The sequence below is a fragment of the Otolemur garnettii genome, unplaced genomic scaffold (assembly GCF_000181295.1).
Source record: "Otolemur garnettii isolate 467f Iridium unplaced genomic scaffold, OtoGar3 scaffold00112, whole genome shotgun sequence".
Taxonomy (NCBI): domain Eukaryota; kingdom Metazoa; phylum Chordata; class Mammalia; order Primates; family Galagidae; genus Otolemur; species Otolemur garnettii.
In genome coordinates, this window is record NW_003852507.1 from 7,024,922 (window position 1) to 7,031,428 (window position 6,507).

Below are 6,507 nucleotides of genomic sequence, written 5' to 3' on the forward strand. Positions count from 1 at the left end.
GCCTGTAGTCCCAGCTAGTCGGGAGGCTGAGGCAAGAGAATCACCTAAGCCCAAGAGCTGGAGGTTGCTGTGAGCTGTGATGTCACAGCACTCTACCAAGGGTGACAAAATGAGACTCTGTCTCTAAAAAAAACAAAAAAGAAAGAAATGAGACAGAGTGAAGAGAGCAGAGACTGAGGAAAGGGAAAATGGGGGAGGAGGAAGGAGTGAGGGAATGGCAGCACCCCCAAAGAAAGAAAGGAAAAACACCTGTCAGTAAAATTCTTATATACAAATGACTAGTGCTATGCTGAGAATGTTTGTGTCCCTCCAAAATTCACATGCTGGAATCCAAACCCCCAAGGTGATGGGATCTTTGGGAGGTGATTAGGTCAAAAAGATGGTACTCTTTTGAAAAGATTAGTACTCTTTTAAAAAGGACCCTAGGATGCTAACAACCCATCTGCCATCTGAGCACACAGGAAGAAGTTGGTAGTTCACAACAAAAAGAGAGCTCTCACCAGAACTCCACCATGCTAGCACTTTGGTCTTCCACTTCCTGGCCTTCAGAATGATGAGTGATAAACTGCTGGTAGTTATAAGCCATCCCATTAACCGTATGATATTGTGCTATGTATAATGCATATCTTTTTGCCCAAATTTTTTAGGGAAAAATAAGGATGTATGTGGTGTTACTAATTCTGTATGTATATAAATGTGTTTAATTATTTTATTTATACTTATTGAGTACGAGTATTGATCATGTACTACATGTCTTGGAATTTGTATACATTCTGGAATGGCCATATTGAGATAACTAACATATGCATTATGTCATATACTTATTTTTTGTAGTGAGAACATGAAATTTACTGTTCTAGCAATTTTCAAGAATACATTGTAAACTATAGTCACCGTGCTGTACAATAGAGGTCTTGAACTAATTTATTCCTTCTAGTTAACTGAAATTTTGTAACCTTTGACCAACATCTTCCCAGCTTTCCTGCATCTGGCCCCTGATAACCACCATCCTATTATCTCCTTCTGAATTTGACATCTACATATAAGTAAAATCATGCAGGACCCACCTTTCTGTGTCTGACTCATTTCACTTAATATAATGTTCTCTAGGCTCATCCATGTTGTCACAAATGACAGAATTTTGTTCTTTTCATGAGGCTGAATACATTTCGTGTAAATGTACCCCATTTTCTTTATCCATTCATCTATTGATGGACACTTAGGATGATCCCAAAACTTAGCTATTGTGAATAATGCTGCAATAGACATGGAAGTACAGGTATTTCTTCAACACACTGATTTCCTTTCCTTTGGACATATATCCAGTAGTGGGATTGTTTGATCATACAGTGGTTCCTATTTTCAATTTTTTTTTTTTGAAACAGAGTCTTAAGCTGTTGCCCTGGGTAGAGTGCCATGGTGTCACAGCTCACAGCAACCTCAAACTCTTGAGCTTAGGTGATTCTCTTGCCTCAGCCTCCCAAGTAGCTGGGACTACAGGCACCTGCCACAACTCCCAGCTATTTTTTTGTCGCAGTTGACATTGTTGTTAGAGTTGGCCTGGGCCAAGTTCAAACCCATTTGGCCTGAGCCCTACCCATTGAGCTACAGGTGCCATCCCTATTTTTAATTTTTTGGGAAACCTCCACAGTGTTTTCAATAACAACTATAACTGATTTATATCCCTAGTAACAGTGTGCAAAATTCTCTTTTCTATACATCTGTGCCATGACTTGTTATCTCTTGCCTTTTTGATGACACCTATTCTAAAAGGTATGAAGTAGTATCTCATTATAGTTTTAATTTGAATTTCTCTACTTATTCAGTATTGCTGAGTATTATGTTGTATAACTGTTGATCATTTGTATGTCTTCTTTTGAGAAATCTCTAGTTAGATCTGTTGCCCACTTTTTAATTAGGGTATTTGTTTTCTTGCTATTGATATGTTTGAATTCTTTAGATGTGGTGATTATTAAAACCTTATCAGATATATGACTTATAAATATTTTCTTCCATTCCATAGGTTATCTCTTCACTCAGGTGATTGTTTCCTTTAATATGCAGAAACTTTTGAGTTGGATATAATTGCATTTGTCTCTGTTTGCTTTTGTTGACTACACTGTTGGGTCATATTGAAACATCTTTCCCCAGACCAATGTCTCCTGTATTTTCTCCTACTAGTTTTACAGCTTCAAGTGTTACATGTAGTGTTAAAATTCATTTTTAGTTTCTTTTTGTACATGGTGTGAGATAACAGCCTAATTTTATGCTTTTGCATGTGGTTATCAAGAACACTGCTTTAAAGCCTTTGTCTAATATGTTTACTATCTGGTCTTCCTCAGAAACATGTTCTCTCAAATTGCTTTCTTCTATTGCACAGGCCATGATTTCCTATTGTTTGTATGTCTTGTGAGTATTTGTTGAAAATTGAGTATTTACAAAACCAGCTGCCTTTCTCTTTGCAGACTGACTCCATGTCAGGGCAGTCCTTCACTGATTAACTGAGTATGCTCTCATCTAAGGCATCAGCACAAAGTGAAAGCTTAAGGTCTTCTCAGGTCTTTTCCAAACATTCATCTTTCCTGTGTTGCATTGGGATTTCTTTATTCCTCTCTATACATGGCTGTTTTTGAATGTGTTCATTTTCCAAAGACTCTTATCCCAGCTTTCTGTGGGGGCCTTAGATGGTTACTGTATCTCTATAGCTGTAATCTCTTGCCCCAGACATCTGTAGGTTTGTAGTCTCCTCGCATCCTTGAGGTACAGTGGTCACCACTTTTCCCCATCTGAGATCTGAGCAAAGTGAGATAGTCACTAATCCTTTAGGCAGTTCCCACACAGATTAGACAATTGCAAAGAAAGCTTGCTCTGTTCCCTCTAGATCTAGTGAGAGAAACAGGAACAGCGGTGCTGTCTACCCAAGATTAAGACCTTGACATACACAGGGGAGGTTGGGCCAAGTGTCAGTAAAAATATCATGAAACTTCCACAATTTTGAATGTTCCTTCTTCTTCACTGGGCATTCGATTGGTTGCTATGCATATAAACCCTTGAACATTAGTTCAGCCAATTTCTGCTTGCAATTTGATGTTTCTGTGAGGAAAGAAAGGGTTAAAGCTTCCTAATTCACCATTTTGCTGACATTGTTCCTATCATCATTTAATACTGAATGTAATCTGCTAGTATTTTATTTAAGATTTCACATCCAAAAATAAAATAGGCCCAAAGACAGAGCAAGATGGCAGATTAAAGACATCTCCTTAGCAGCCACTCATGGTGAGTCAGGGGAAAGAGGACTCCAGTTACCTCTGGCTGGGGTGTCCTGCCCAGAAACATCACCCCAGGGGCACAGTGAAGCAGTAGGGGACTCTGAGAGCCAAGAAGGAGGTCAGAAACAGTGGAATACTGGCACAGTAGGTGAATGCCTGGATACCAGCTGAGGCCCTCTGGTCTAAAACTAGAGATAGGGAAGGCCTATCCTACAATTGTGGGGTTTGTTTATTTGTTTGCTTGTTTGGACTTCGGTGCTCTCTGGAGCTGCCTTGGAAGGGCTTAAGTGAGCAAGTGAATTTGAACAGCATCCAGTGGCCAGGATTGAATCATTGGGTGATTCAATGGGGGTGGAACTTCCATTCATTCAGCTACCAGCAGGGTGCTGCCATTGTGGGAGGGCTGCCTGGAAGGTACAGGCACAGGGTCCTGGTGCACAGCCTGCTCTGGTGCACCTGCTGAGCTTGGGCACCCATTCTTGGGGTGAGATTGGAGACTCCTGCACCCCAGGAAAGCACTTTGTAGCCGAATAAGGCCCTATTTGGAAGGTAAAGGCAAGCCTCCAAAGAGGTCTGGTGAGAGCTTCAGGCTTCCAACCCTGCAGGAACTGAATGCTAGCAAAGTGACCAAGCTCCTAATTCTGGGCAAATAAATCAGGAAGTCAGGACCAGGTCCCCTTGGCAATTAGATAGTGGCTTCTGGCCCCTATTTTATATAACAAAATCAGTGTGGGTGGCAGTGCTGCAGGGAGTGTGGTCAGGTGCGCCTTACCTGGCCCCATGGGAACCACTGAGAGAGGTGACTTCCAATTTTCTCTGCATGCCCCCAGTTCGCAGGCTAGCCAGACAGCCTCCCCCCCCATACAGTTCCATTCATATGTGTCCCCGTGCTCCCGGGCACCAGAGGTGAGCTGGTGCAGCTGAGGTATCAGTTTTGTGGGTAAAGAAACCATGTTGGACATCCAGTACAGCCTACCTGCTTTCCAAGGACAACCACATGAGTAAACCCAGCTGAGCCTAGTCAATCACAGAATCAGGACTATATATACATATATATATATATATATATTCAAAGATATTTTGGCGCTAGCAGTATGATCCATAGCAAGAAAGATGAGCAGTCTGTTCCAACCAGTGAGATTTCCAAGGAGACTTCAGAGAGCCAAAATAGTATAAATGAAAATACAATAAAAGACTTGTTAGATATTATTAAAGGCATGAAAGTTGAATTAAGCACAGTAAATGTAAAGACCTGTGCAGACCACAAAGCCACCCAAGAGAAGACCACTTAAAAGTTTGGGGACTACAATTGGCAGGCTTCAAAGAACTACAGAACATGCCAAGAAGAGAAATGAGACCTTGAGTCCTAAGCTGGTGGCAGCTGCATTTGCTGTTGCAGATTCCCTCCCTTTTGACAAGCAGATGACCAAGTCAGAACTGCTTAGGCAGCTCCAAAAGCATGAGGAAAACTCAAGGGCACAGAAAGATGAAGAGAGATCTAAAATTAGTTTTAGTAACATAGAATCAGATACGAAAGTTGCCAGATCAGCTACAGCCAGAGTTAATACAAAACCAGAGCATTGGATTCAATTTGATGAAGGACTTGACAGTTATATTGGCCAAGAGAAGACTACTAATCTTAGAAAAAGGAGAGATTTATTCAAGGGGAAGAGACTTAATTTTTTTTTTTAGATGGAGCCTCAAGCTATCCCCCTGGGTAGAGTGCCGTGGCATTACAGCTCACAGCAACCTCCAACTCCTGGGTTCAAGCGAGTCTCCTGCCTCAGCCTCCCAAGTAGCTGGGACTACAGGCGCCAGCCACAACCCCCAGCCATTTTTTGGTTGCAGCCATCATTGTTGTTTGGCGGGCCCAGGCTGGGGATTCGAACCCCCCATCTTAGGTGTATGTGGCTGGCGCCTTAACCGCTTGAGCCACAGGCGCCGAGCCAAGACTTAATATTTTTGACATTAAGGCATTTACTGAAGAAGCACTTGAAAGAGACACATCACCTTCACTTTGGGATGTGGAATTTGCTAAGCAGTTAGCCGCAATAACTGAACAGCCTTTTCAGAATGGGTTTGGAGAGATGATTCAGTCGACTAAAGAAGGGAAGCTGTGAGAATTCCCTATTAACAATGAAGCAGGTTTCAATGGCGTAGGTTCAGAATTTCATGAACGTGTATTTCTGGATAAATACCTGGAAGATTTTCCAAAACTAGGACCAGTTCACCACTTCATGGTGCTGGTGACATGTGGCCTTTCCATAAACCCATATCTGAGTGTTAAACAGAAGGTAGAGCACATAGAGTGGTTTAGAAATTATTTTAATGAGAAAAGAGACATTTTAAAGTAAAGTAACAGGGCGGTGCCTGTGGCTCAAAGGAGTAGGGCACCAGCCCCATATGCTGGAGGTGGTGGGTTCAAACCCAGCCCTGGTCAAAAACTGCAAAATAAATAAATAAATAATGAATTTTAAATAAATAAATAAATAAAGTAACGTACAGTTCAATTAAGTCCATGGAAATTTTTATTTCGAGCTATTAGAGATGGATATAACTAAATAAAATAATTGTTTTAAAGTTAAAAAAAATCAGTGTGGGTGTTCTGTCTTCTAACACCACAGCGCCACCTGGTGTCTAGGCAACATGTTGCATTATATACCTCTTTCCCCCCTTTTGCCTATCTTCTTGGAGCACCAGCTGGCATCAGGGTAATAAATTGCAATACATTTTTTTTCCTTCTCTTTTCTTGAAATATTTTCCTTAGTGTTTTTGTTGTTTTTGTTTTGTTTTGTTGTATTTTTATTTTTTCATTTTTACTTTCTTCAATACCAGGGCTCTAGTTTTGCTACAGTTTTTCTGCCCCTTATATTTTTTCTTTCTTTTCCATTTATTTCCTTTTTTCTTCTTGAGAGAAGTTTTTCTACCTTTTTCATCTTTCCTACATAAATTTCTTACACAACTAAGATATCCCTTTTGTTGGCTCAGCGCCTGTGGCTCAAGTGGCTAAGGCGCCAGCCATGTACACCCAAGGTGGCGGGTTCAAATCCAGCCCGGGCCGCCAAACAACAATTACGGCTGCAACCAAAAAAAATAGCCAGGCGTTGTGGTGGGCGCCTGTGGTCCCAGCTACTTGGGAGGCGGAGGTGGGAGACTTGCTTTAGCCCAGGAGTTGGAGGTTGCTGTGAGCTGAGATGCCACGGCACTCTACCCAGGGGGACAGCTTGAGGCTCCTGTC

General features: G+C 41.6%; 1 protein-coding gene and 1 pseudogene across 1 annotated transcript in view; one reads left to right on the top strand and one right to left on the bottom strand.

Moving 5' to 3' along the window:
- Positions 1 to 6,507, bottom strand: part of LOC100957155 (schlafen family member 13-like) — a 75,702-nt gene that overhangs the window by 44,023 nt on the left and 25,172 nt on the right. The window lies entirely within an intron of this gene.
- Positions 4,050 to 5,624, top strand: LOC100957770 (annotated as a pseudogene).